Below are 12,232 nucleotides of genomic sequence, written 5' to 3' on the forward strand. Positions count from 1 at the left end.
AATCAGAAGGGGGGTTGAAACACTCCCAAAAAAGGAGCTAAAGGGGTCTCTCTCAAGCTCTGTAAAGCCAACTATTCAAATGCCATCCTCCCCAGAGAGGGGGTGGCTTGTCAGAGTGAGCATCAGGACCATGAAATGTTTGCAACTGTTTACAACATTACAGTCCCTGTTCATTTAACTTTTTCCTCAGCCATGGTAGTTTAAAAAAAAGTAGTTTAGCAACTTTAATCACATCCAAGTGTGGTCAAGATGCGATAGGTTCTCTTCCATTTTCCTAAGACCCTCAGACTGAGGAACTAGGGGCAGGAGAAGATTATTCCCTTAGGGGACCGTGGTGAGGCTGATGATGACTCTTCTGAGGTGTCAATTGGGGGAGAGTCAGCTTTCACAATCTGTAAGATTGATGGTACAGTTTCTTGCTGAATGATCCGCTCCACATTTATGTACCCTTAACTGACTGTTTGGGTTCGCCTCCTCAAGCTGTGCATGCTTTTTCCTGCCATATTCTTTCTTGGGAATTTTTTTTGTATCTGGAGGATCACCCAGGTAAGCATTATTTTCCATTCTAAAAAGTTTTCACACTTTATCCTATGGCAGAGAAAATTCATTAAGCGGGGTATACCAGCAATTAATGCTACTATATCCTTTGTGAGTAAGTTTGCCTTGTCCAGTAGACAATACTTAAATATTTAGGATCCAATGGAAAAAGGTTGGAATTACTTTTTTTTAAAATAGGAACACTTTTTTTTTTCTCTGTAGCGTTGAGCGTCTCAGCCTGTGCTGACAGTAATTGGTTAATCGTTGCGAAACCAGTTTTAACAGGTGTTTAAGGTTATCCAATCCTGCTCAGCAGGTCCAGGAGGCAGCTTTATGTTTGCAATAGTTGCTATGACAAATTGCGCCTTTGCTAAGCGTCATGCAAGATGCTCCTGTCTCGTCTTTACTTTTGCGGTAAGACAGCTATCTGGGGATATTTTGGATATATCTAAAGAATTTCTAGCAAAAGCCTTTTAAGTGAAGGAGTAAATGTATTTATTTCAAAGCTCCTTTTGTGCCGGGGGCATCAGCCTCCAGGCAGTCACGACGGACTCCGCCATCGGGTTCAAAGGGTAATCCTCAGGGTTAATTCCAGGGTTAAGAGGTCTTGAGGGAGGAAGCCTACTAGATACTGTAGCCTCCTTATGAGGAGTTGCCCCCACTTGCTCAATAGGGAAAATTCTTCTGCAGTTCTCAGGGATCTGGCAGAAGGAGTGTCAAAGTGAATGGGGGACTTTTCTTTCTCTCTAGCATTGGACCATCTTTTGGCAAAAAGTGTTCATGGTGACCCCCCATGTAAGAGCAGAGATTGTGGTTTGGTTAAATCCAAATGGATATTCTAGATCTCAAAAATCTAAAATTAAATTGCTGAATATAATCTCTCCCTTTTTTGCATGAAGATGCATATCTCCATACACCTATTTCCTCTCTCACTAGTAATATTTTCTTTCAAAGTGGAAAATCTTTTTCAGTGTGTAGCTCTCCTTTCCGATCTAGCTACTACACCTTGAGTACAAGGTTCTGGCTCCTTTTCTGGCCAGATTGAGGGCCTAATGTATAATGATTATGGTTTACCTGGTCGATCTGTTGTTATTGGACCATCGGTAGCCCACTTAGACCAAAAGTATGGCCACCACGTTCGACTACCTGGAATATCTAGGCCGAATTATCAACCTAGGAGGAATCTTCTTTAACACATGAAGAAAATACTTGGGTCTGATCATACGTATACCCAGAAAAGGGTATTCATAACCCAGGCTAAGATCAGCGCCAAATAGGACTGATCTAGTTAGTCGAAGCAAGATGTTTTTCTCCTATTCAACATTGCGTCAGGTTGTCGGGAAAGATGGTAGCTTCATTTGAGGCTTTTCTTTTATGCTCAATCTCATTCTGGACTACTGCAAAGCAGTATTCTATTTACTTGAAACAGAGAATTCAAGCTCTACATTCCCAATGGGTCTGACTCCAAAACCTACGGCCATTTCACCCTTATAGCGCTCAATCTCATCTGATCTTGGAGGCGAAGAAGGGTCGGGCCTGGTTAGTACCCGGATGAAAGACCACCTGGAAATACCAGGTACTGTAGGCTGTGTGTGCCGGAGCCTCAGTTTATGGTTAAAGCAGAGGTCCACCCTAAAGTGGACCTTCCGCTCATTGGAACCCTCCCCCCCTCCGGCGCCACAATTGGCACCTTTCAGGGGGGAGGGGGGTGCAGGTACCTGTACAGTACAGGTATTTGCACCCACTTCCGGTGTAGATTCTGCAGAAGGTACGCTCCTTTCCGCATAATCTACGCCCCTTTCCGAAGGTCCCCCGCTGCCTGCTGGGAAACGCACGGATCCCAGAGACAGCGGGGACCATCCTTATTGCGCAGCGCGACTCGCGCATGCGCAGTAGGGAACCGGGAAATGAAGCCTGAAAGGCTCCACTTCCTGATTCCCATACCCAAGATGGCGGCGGCAGCACCCGAGAGACGATCGAGAGATCGGCTTCGGGTGCCGACATCGCGGGTGCGCTGGGCGGGTAAGTGTCATTATTTTAAAAGTCCGCAGCTGCAGTATTTGTAGCTGCTGGCTTTTAAAAAAAAAAAAAAACGGCGGAATCCTGTTTTAACATCCAAAAATCTGCGAAGGGGAAAATCCATCTTTCCACCTTTTTTTTTTTTTTTTTTTTTTTTTTTTTTTTTTTGTTTAGGTTGGGGGACAGTCCTGAAACAAGCAGCTGTCCAGGAGAAGTGGCCTAGATCAGAAATGGCCTTGTCCATTAACTTTTTAAAAATTCAGGTAGAACACTTGGTTCTGAGGGCCTGAACGTTCAGTTTAACCACTTAAGGACCAGGCCTCTTTTTCAGATTTTTCAGATTTGGTGCTAGAAAATTACTTGGAATCCCCAAACATTTTATATTGTTTTTTTTCTAACACCCTAGAGAATAAAATGGCAGTCATTGAAATACTTTTTTTCACACCGTATTTGCACAGCGGTCTTACAAGCGCACTTTTTTGAAAAAAAAAATCACTTTTTTTGAATAAAAAAATAAGACAACAGTAAAATTAGCCCAATTGTTTTTTATATTGTGAAAGATAATGGTATGCCGAGTAAATTGATACCCAACATGTCACGCTTCAAAATTGCGCTCGCTCGTGGAATGGCGTCAAACTTTTAGCCTCAAAAATCTCCATAAGCCTTATTTAAAAAATTCTACAGGTTGCATTTTTTGTGTTATAGAGGAGGTCTAGGGCTAGAATTATTGCTCTCGCTCTACCGATCGCGTCGATACCTCACATGTGTGGTTTGACCACCGTTTTCATATGCGGGCGCTACTCACGTATGCTCTCGCTTCTGTGCGCAAGCTGCTCGTGATGGGGTGTTTTTAAAAAAAACTTTTTTCTTTCTTATTTATTTTAATAGATTTTATTTATTTTTACACTGTTTTTTTTTTTAAAAAATGGATCACTTTTATTCCTGTTACAAGGAATGTAAACATCCCTTGTAATAGAAAAAAGCATGACAGGTCCTCTTAAATATGAGATCTAGGGTCAAAAAGTCCTCAGATCTCATATTTGGACTAAAATGCAAAAAAAAAAAAATTACATTTAAAAAAAATATACCTTTAAGAGGTATGAGCGAAAGTGACGTTTTGACGTCGCTTCCGCCCTCCTATGGTATAGACAAGTGGGGGCCATCTTAGCCTTACTCGTCTCCATACCCAGCTAGCGAAAGGACCCGATCGCCTCCGCCGCTACCGACGGCTCCAGTAAGCGGCGGAAGGTGCGGGAGGGAAGGTGGCACCTCTCCCGCCGCCGATAGCGGTGCGCTTGTGGCGAATCCGCAGCGGAGACCACCGTTATCGTACAGCCGACCGGCGCCTGAAGAGATGGATATCTCGGTTGTGGCAGCAGCTGCTGCCGTTACCAAGATATCCCTCTTCAAAAATAGGATGTACATCGTCGTGCACTGGTCGGTAAGTGGTTAAGGTATTGTCCTACTAGGAGTCAATCCATTTATGCCACAGCAATGGCCAATATTAATCACCAAGGGGGCACAAGAAGTTTGTGTGGCCCAGAGAAAGGTGAATCGTATCCCATCTTGGGAAGAAATCAATGTACTTTGCCTATGGGCAGTTTTCATGCTAGTAATTGAAAATTGGCAGGCGGACTACTTGAGCCGCCAGCAGTTTTTCCTGGGAGAATAGTTCCTTCACTCCGATATCTTCCTGTCAATATGTCAAGGATGGGGGATCCCAGACATAGATCTGTTTGCGTCCAGGATCAACAAAAAAAATTCATAACTTTGTGTCAAGAACAAAGGACCCGCTAGCATACAGAACGGATGCCTTGCTATTCCCGTGGAATCTGTTCTCGCAGATTTGTGCATTCCCTCCTATTCTGCCTGCATCCACAACTTCACAGCATGAAGCAGGAAGGGAAGTCGTTGATTCTTGTCTCGGCCTTATCAGTATTATTTAAACGACCACTTGCTTTGCATTCATTGGTTCATAAATTTATTCAAGGGGTAACTGGCTTAATCTCTGGTTAAGTATCCCCTGAACCCTTGGGACTTGAATTTAGTTTTGTCAGTATTACAAAACAGTCATTTTGGGCCAATACGACATATTCCCTTGGTCCTTTTTTGACAAGGAAACAATTTTTTCCGGTAAACATATCTACTGCAAGAAGGGTATCGGTATTGGTTGCTCTTTCTTGTAAAGAGACATATTTTTGTTATTCTCAAGGATGAGGTAGTATTGCGTCCTCATCCTAACTTTTTACCAAAGGTAGTTTCAGGTTATTATCTAAACCAGGATATTATTATACTGTCCTTTTTCCAGAACCCTGTTCTTTGGAAGAAAAATCACTACATTTCTTTTTGATGTGGTGAGAGCAGTCAATGTTTACTTAAAGGCGATTGCTCAGATTCAGAAAATGGATGTTTTTTTATTTGTGTTGCCTGAAGGTCCTAATGAAGGACAGGCAGCATTGAAATCTACTATTCTAAATAGTTTGGAAAAGTAATCATTCAAGCTGTGAATTCCACCCTCTCAAATCAAAACGCACTCCTCTAAGGCTGTAAGAGCCGCAACTTGGTCTTCAGTCTATACATTTACCAGATTTTATCAAAGAGATGTAAAGGTCATGAGGATATCTCCTTTGGGCACAGGATACTGCAGGCTGCAGTATTAGGCCTCTAATCTCGTATTGCTCTACTTTTTGTTGTCTCCCTCCCTTCAGTTGGCATTGCTATGGGACATCCCACATAGTAACTACTATGGCTCTGTGTCCCGCGATGTACAATAAGAAAATAGGATTTTTATAACCGCTTACCTGTAAAATCCTTTTCTTTGAAGTACATCACGGGACACAGGTCCCTCCCTTCTTGGTATACACGTGTGTTGCTTTGCTACAAAACTGAGATACTTCCAGTAGTGGGAGGGGTTATATGAGTGCACTTTTTATCTTAGGGTGTGCCAGTGTCCATCACCTGAAGGTGGCCTATAACCCACATAGTAACTACTATGGCACTGTGTCCCAAGATGTACTTCAAAGAAAATGATTTTACAGGTAAGCAGTTTAAAAAAAAATAAAAAAATTTGGGGCTATTATTGATGCCATGTAGAGCTACTCTAAATGAGATTAGTCCGTTGATTCTACCAGTTCTGTCTCCAGTCTGCTGTCCTTTTTAAAGTGCTTAAAGCAGAACTAAACCCATTGCTTTAACAATTGTCACATTGGTTGTGCTCTGAACAAAACCATTAAGTGGCTGGTGTCATAACTGATCACGTGCACAGCATTATGACAGTTGAAGATCAAACAGAGGCCAAGATGGCAGCTTTCTTGACTGTGAAAATAAGAGGGCTTAGTTTCGCTTTGAGGCCAAGACTTTCAATTTGCTCTCGTTTTTCCAACTCTTTCTCTATGAAGATTTTAAACATGAGGTCTGCTTACTTCAAGCATTATTAGCCTTGTAACTGTATGGGAACGGTTTTGTGCAGAAGCCAACTTTTTTTCTCACTGTGGATCTGGCAATGTCCTACCTTAACAAAGCGCATTTATGATTCCAGTAGAAGACTTGCCTGTCTTTAATAACCCGAACGATAGCCTGTTGGAAGTCCTTTCAAAAGTCTGTTTTCTCCCGCAGGACCTACCAATCTGCCTATCCTGGCTGTGACTTTGTTGCCAACTTAATTTCGAGTACTCAAAATCCTTCAAAGTTCCAACACGTTTTGAAATTGAATCTGTGATTATTGAATATGTGGAGATGTGCAGACAGCTGTATCATGACCATCAAAGGACTATTACCAAGGGTGGTACTAGTGGCAAGGGCACTCCCTGATAGTTAGTCAAAAAGCCTCCAAAATCAATAGGATACCATCGTCCCAATACGTATATAAGAAAAAACTGGGCATATAGCTCAGAACAACCAAGAGGAAACAACCTCAAAGAGATGAATTTCCAATTGGTTCAGTGGGAACAGGGACTATTACGGTATCAGAAAATATTGTAGAACAATCGTTAAAACAAAATTACATTTTATTATAATTTAATCCATATAACAGATAATACAAAAACATTGCTGTAGCAGAACCACATTATTAAATCCAATCACAGGACCCAATTGGTTCACGTTCTAAACAATTAAATGTTTTACGGAGATACAGGGATGACGCATAAATCCGACCGGTTTCGCGGTACTAAGAACACCGCTTCCTCAGGGAACGTCACTTTTAAAAAATCTAGTATGAAAAATATATATATAAGTATACAATAATATCATACAAAATATCAGAAAGTTTTTTACAGAAAAAGGAAGTAACAATAACAGCAGTAGTGAATAGACAATACATCAGCATTGTATTAGAAAAAACAGTGTTGGATCATAACTCACCCCTGGAGCTCCCAACCCACAGCACACGAGCGACCTACTTCGAGACACCCTCAAAACAGGGTGCCCCCCCTAAGGGCGGACACGGGGGGCAAGGTGGAGAGACTCTGAACAGCGCATACAGGGACTGAAAAAATAATGATGCAATGGTCCATTTAAATGGTGTTCAATAGAGAGGGATAAATATATCAGCGACCATGGGCTGGTAAGATAGAGCAGTATAAGAGAATAAGTAAAGAGATGGATAGATAAGATCTCTCATGTTGACAAAAGGCACCCAGTGAGCCATGGTCAATAAAAGCAGTGTGCACCTCAGAGGATTATTATTGTTTTAAGCGGAAGACATACCCCAAATACATTGGATAGTTAGATCAAATACTTCTAAGGTGTCACCAAATTTTCTATAAGGGATGTCCAGAAATTCAATTACAGATTTTTCCTGGTTCAGAATAAAGGGTAAGCATAATTAGTCAATGACCAAACATCTGAACGAACCAGGAGAGGAAATGCATGTAGCTGAAACATATATAGAGTCAGAATGAAGGGACAATACCTGAAGCTCAGAGATCCTACGCATTGCTCGTCTCAACACAGGCAGCGCTCTGAAGATTCAAATCTCGAGCGCGCCATTTAAACCCCCAACCCGGAAGTGTTAAGGGCACAGTGGTGTGCTCCTTAATCCTGTCCCCGCATCACGGCGCATGCGCGGATGTACTCGTGCGCACGGCCAAAGCATTCCCCATGAACGGAGGACCAGGGGGAATGTCTAGGGGCGTGGCTGGGCGGGGATTTGTGTGACACATAATCCCCGTTCACCATCGCCTCAACCAAGCAGGGATCAGTCCGGGTCAGGCAGCCTGCGCATTATATTGCGCTCCCATGTAAAGCTGCAGAGAATGTCTGCAGTGAAATGGGAGGTGTGAAAATCACACCAGGGTGCCACACGTCCGCCCGAGGGGGGGAGAACAAACTCCTCAGGTCTATCCAGCTGCGGGACACGGAAGAACCAATAGGGGAAGGCATAGCAGAGTCATGATCCAAGACTGTAGTACAAAGTTTCTTGCTGTGAATGGACTGGGGAGTGTCATAATGCCTTTGTACTACAGTCTTGGATCATGACTCTGCTATGCCTTCCCCTATTGGTTCTTCCGTGTCCCGCAGCTGGATAGACCTGAGGAGTTTGTTCTCCCCCCCTCGGGCGGACGTGTGGCACCCTGGTGTGATTTTCACACCTCCCATTTCACTGCAGACATTCTCTGCAGCTTTACATGGGAGCGCAATATAATGCGCAGGCTGCCTGACCCGGACTGATCCCTGCTTGGTTGAGGCGATGGTGAACGGGGATTATGTGTCACACAAATCCCCGCCCAGCCACGCCCCTAGACATTCCCCCTGGTCCTCCGTTCATGGGGAATGCTTTGGCCGTGCGCACGAGTACATCCGCGCATGCGCCGTGATGCGGGGACAGGATTAAGGAGCACACCACTGTGCCCTTAACACTTCCGGGTTGGGGGTTTAAATGGCGCGCTCGAGATTTGAATCTTCAGAGCGCTGCCTGTGTTGAGACGAGCAATGCGTAGGATCTCTGAGCTTCAGGTATTGTCCCTTCATTCTGACTCTATATATGTTTCAGCTACATGCATTTCCTCTCCTGGTTCGTTCAGATGTTTGGTCATTGACTAATTATGCTTACCCTTTATTCTGAACCAGGAAAAATCTGTAATTGAATTTCTGGACATCCCTTATAGAAAATTTGGTGACACCTTAGAAGTATTTGATCTAACTATCCAATGTATTTGGGGTATGTCTTCCGCTTAAAACAATAATAATCCTCTGAGGTGCACACTGCTTTTATTGACCATGGCTCACTGGGTGCCTTTTGTCAACATGAGAGATCTTATCTATCCATCTCTTTACTTATTCTCTTATACTGCTCTATCTTACCAGCCCATGGTCGCTGATATATTTATCCCTCTCTATTGAACACCATTTAAATGGACCATTGCATCATTATTTTTTCAGTCCCTGTATGCGCTGTTCAGAGTCTCTCCACCTTGCCCCCCGTGTCCGCCCTTAGGGGGGGCACCCTGTTTTGAGGGTGTCTCGAAGTAGGTCGCTCGTGTGCTGTGGGTTGGGAGCTCCAGGGGTGAGTTATGATCCAACACTGTTTTTTCTAATACAATGCTGATGTATTGTCTATTCACTACTGCTGTTATTGTTACTTCCTTTTTCTGTAAAAAACTTTCTGATATTTTGTATGATATTATTGTATACTTATATATATATATTTTTCATACTAGATTTTTTAAAAGTGACGTTCCCTGAGGAAGCGGTGTTCTTAGTACCGCGAAACCGGTCGGATTTATGCGTCATCCCTGTATCTCCGTAAAACATTTAATTGTTTAGAACGTGAACCAATTGGGTCCTGTGATTGGATTTAATAATGTGGTTCTGCTACAGCAATGTTTTTGTATTATCTGTTATATGGATTAAATTATAATAAAATGTAATTTTGTTTTAACGATTGTTCTACAATATTTTCTGATACCGTAATAGTCCCTGTTCCCACTGAACCAATTGGAAATTCATCTCTTTGAGGTTGTTTCCTCTTGGTTGTTCTGAGCTATATGCCCAGTTTTTTCTTATAAGGGCACTCCCTGCTTATGTTATAGTAACATCCCTTTTAACGTCTCCACTTCCTCGATACACTAGTCAAGGCCACCTTTGCTTCCAGTCCACATGCAAGGTCTAGTACTTGTCTGCAGTCCTCTGCGGATGCCTGAACAACTTGCATTTCTTAATTATGCATCACTGGACAACACTGATCAAAAAATTTCAGGAATCTCTTCATAGCCATAACCCCTCCCAGCTTAGCAAATCTCAAGTTTTTAACTAGTGTTCTTAGTTGATGGATGTACCTGCATATGTCTGTCTGAAGATTTTCCTTGTAAGGGCTTGGTTCGTTTCCTGGCCTGTTAAGACCCCTGAGCAGGATTGGTTTCTGCAGCCTAACAGCCGAAGGGGACTGCACATATGAGTGTGGACATCCTATAATGTCTGCCGGTCAGCGCTGGATCCTGCAGGCAGCGATTTTGGGGCTACACTTTATTTGATGACCTTTTCGGCAGGGAACTAAACAGATCTAGGGCAGCAATTTCCTTGGAAGGGAGTAGAGTCTTTAAAGAACCTGCAGGACCCATGCTATGATAAGTCAAGACTGGGAGTTTCAGGGCTGCTATGCGCAAAACCATTGCACAGAGCAACTTAAAAAAAAAAAAAAAAGTTTACAATCACTTTGATGGAATGTATTTGTATAAGGGGTACACCTATTTTGATAATGATTCTCCTTGATATTTAAATAAAACAAAAAAAACACAAATCTGCACTAATTAACACTTTCTATGCGGTTTTGCAAAAGTGGCTGATATATGCGATTCTTTTATAACAGGGATATACAATTAGCGGACCGCCAGCTGTTGTAAAGCTGCAAGTCCGATCATGCCTCTGGGTGTCATGGTTGTGGCTGTCGGTCTTTCTACGCTTCATGGGACTTTTAGTTCTGCAACAGCTGGAGGTCCGCTAATTGCATATTCCTGCCTTATAACAGATTAACACCATCGCATGAACGTAATATTTTACATGAAGTGATGCAATCAAAACATATATTAAAAATCCTAAAATTACCAGAAAAAAGTAACAACAGGATCGGGGCTGCTCTGTGTTTTTAGAAAAAAAATGTTTTACAATCACTTTAATGCTTTATCACATCAAAACATAAGGAGGCAGCCTCAGTGTTGCATAAGTTAAAGCAATCAAGATTAAAAAGCCAGCAAATATCCGCTCATATATGTATGTCACTCTCTAGCTCCAAAGACAGCAGCATGTAATGACATTCAGTGCAACAAGCTCCACAATGGAACATCAAACAAATCAACTGCAGCTAATCCAGTGGAGTAGTTTGGCTATTGGAATCACAATAGTAATGCTACTTTGACACACGGGCATCATACACACTGGATGTTCTAAAAACTGCAGTAGCGTTGGATGTAGAAAGCTGTAGCTATAGAATATGTTTATGCAGTAGTGTGTTTTTTTTTTTTTTGCAAAACTATACTCCCACTATTATGGCTTGGTACTTCATTTAACAACGCTGGACTTTCAAAATATGTTTTAAAATATGACATTTGTTTATAAACACTGTTTTTCTTTGAATCTTAGTATTTTTTTTTCACAATATTATATGCTTTGATTGTAAATTATTCCATTTATGTAGTGGCGCTGCAAGTTTTATCTTTGTTTAAATAAAAATAAAACACTGTTATGTGTTCTTTAACATTTGAGACCCTTTCATTCATTGGCTAGCCTACATTTCAAGTCCAGGCTCAATCTTGTTCTGGACCAGTTTTTAAGATGACATCCAACTTAAATTTGCATTGAACATCTACCTACTCCAAGCACAAAAAAATTAAAGCATATATTGCATCAAAAGTAGCCTACATTGATGAGGGGTAATATTGAGCAGTGGGGTAGCTAAATAAGCTGCTAATAGAACTTGTGTGCTCTTGCTGTGTTTAGAATGTATTTCCTCTCAGCTTCCTCCTCATACTGCCCTTAGGCCAAGTTGCCTGACTCTAGGTATGTGGGTACCTACTGGGACCTATGGAGTCTTGCTGGAATCTACTACATGCGTGCCACTGTTCAGAACTACAACCTTGCATGCAGCTGTTCCTGAAAAGGACCCAGAATCATAGCCACGTTGACTCGTAGGATGCTGTCATTTACCATTGTGGAGGAGGGGAGGATGTGACTTTGGCTCTGTATCCCTCTTTTCTGCCTGTGCACGGGGTGCTGGGAACATTTGCACTTGGCATTGTACTCCTAAACAAGTGCTGGCTCATAATAAAGTCTCCAGCGGGATTCCATAGGTCTCGGCAGGCTCAGAGAGCACCTACATACCTGGAGTCGGGATGGAAGGCAGGAAGATGGGAGCATAAAAACAGCAAGTCTTGATCTCGTTTTGGCAGCTGATTTAACAAAAAACACTGAGGTTTTCTAAAGCTTGTTGCTCAGTTCTTTTTAGGAGCGCCACACTGAACATCTGATTGGGGAGTGCTCACTGCTTACATCACAGAAAACTCAGGATTAGGTTTCCGCAGAAGACTGAAGCTTCTGTAGTTGCACTCTTAAGGATGGACAAGGGAGTGGCCTTCATGTGCAGGGCTCAAGAGCCACTTGCTGTCAAAAGTTTGAAGGAGGGGCCAGGGAGTGGGTTTGTATGCAGGGGTTTTCAAGTTGCCTGCCACGGAGCTTCAACGAA

At 42.5% G+C, this 12,232-nt stretch overlaps 1 protein-coding gene and 1 pseudogene across 7 annotated transcripts in view; both read left to right on the forward strand.

The window, feature by feature from the left end:
- Positions 1 to 12,232, forward strand: part of BIRC6 (baculoviral IAP repeat containing 6) — a 597,017-nt gene that overhangs the window by 300,335 nt on the left and 284,450 nt on the right. The gene's annotated exons all lie outside the window — the stretch shown is intronic.
- On the forward strand, positions 2,007 to 2,125 carry LOC143990795 (5S ribosomal RNA; annotated as a pseudogene).

Source organism: Lithobates pipiens, unplaced genomic scaffold (assembly GCF_037356315.1).
Source record: "Lithobates pipiens isolate NorthernLeopardFrog02 unplaced genomic scaffold, aLitPip1_a1.2 Scaffold_18, whole genome shotgun sequence".
Taxonomy (NCBI): Eukaryota; Metazoa; Chordata; class Amphibia; order Anura; family Ranidae; genus Lithobates; species Lithobates pipiens.